Raw genomic sequence first — 786 nt, 5'->3', positions numbered from 1 at the left:
TATGAGAGGGGCGGGAGGTCGCGCAGTGATGAAGGTGAGGATCGCCATGTGACGCATGCGTTCGCGTGATCATGCGTTCGCGTGATAAGACTAGCTCGACCGCTACACAAAGTCGGTCGGTTTGAAAGAGAAAAAAACAAGGTGAAAAAAAACTCACAAAAAAACAGACAAAAAAAATCGAGGAAAAGAAAGTTTCCTCCTCCAAATTCTCCGCGCTCTTGGCTGCGCCTCCGCCGCAGCAGCCGGCGCCGGCGCGTCCCGCTTGTCTTTAGCCCCATTAACCCATTAAGATCCGTGCAAGTAGTTTGATTCCAGCCGAACCGCGCGCAACTGGGGGGAGGGGAGAAAAGAGGGGCTGTAGGGAAGAGGTGCCGCCCGTGGCGGGTACACTCTTTTTTTTCCTATTTTCTGTTTTTCTTTTTAAATACTATGTTATTGTTGCTAAAGTTGTTGTTTTGTGTCCGCCTCTCTCCCCGCTCGTGCCCCACACGGCGTGCGCGGCCCCCTCGGGCGGGCACGAGCGGGGCACGTCAGCCCGGGATATATACGAGGTGTAAAAAGTTATGCGGATATCAACATCAAGGATCTCGGCCGCGACGAGAGTTTCATAGGGAGAGGGAGAGAGAAAGACTCTCTTTCAATCAAGTGTAAGTTGTGGTGGGGGAGTTTCGCCGAAATCTCTTCGCGTCGCGGAGCGGGTAAAGTGGCCGGCGCGAGCAGCCGGAGGCGCCTCCGGTGCAGCAGCCTCCCTAAGGAGAGTGACCCCACCACGCCCCGCCCCACCCC

This window comes from Frankliniella occidentalis, unplaced genomic scaffold (assembly GCF_000697945.3).
Source record: "Frankliniella occidentalis isolate FOCC.00 unplaced genomic scaffold, Focc_3.1 Scaffold76, whole genome shotgun sequence".
NCBI classification, from domain to species: Eukaryota; Metazoa; Arthropoda; class Insecta; order Thysanoptera; family Thripidae; genus Frankliniella; species Frankliniella occidentalis.
Note: the sequence above shows the minus strand (reverse complement) of the source record.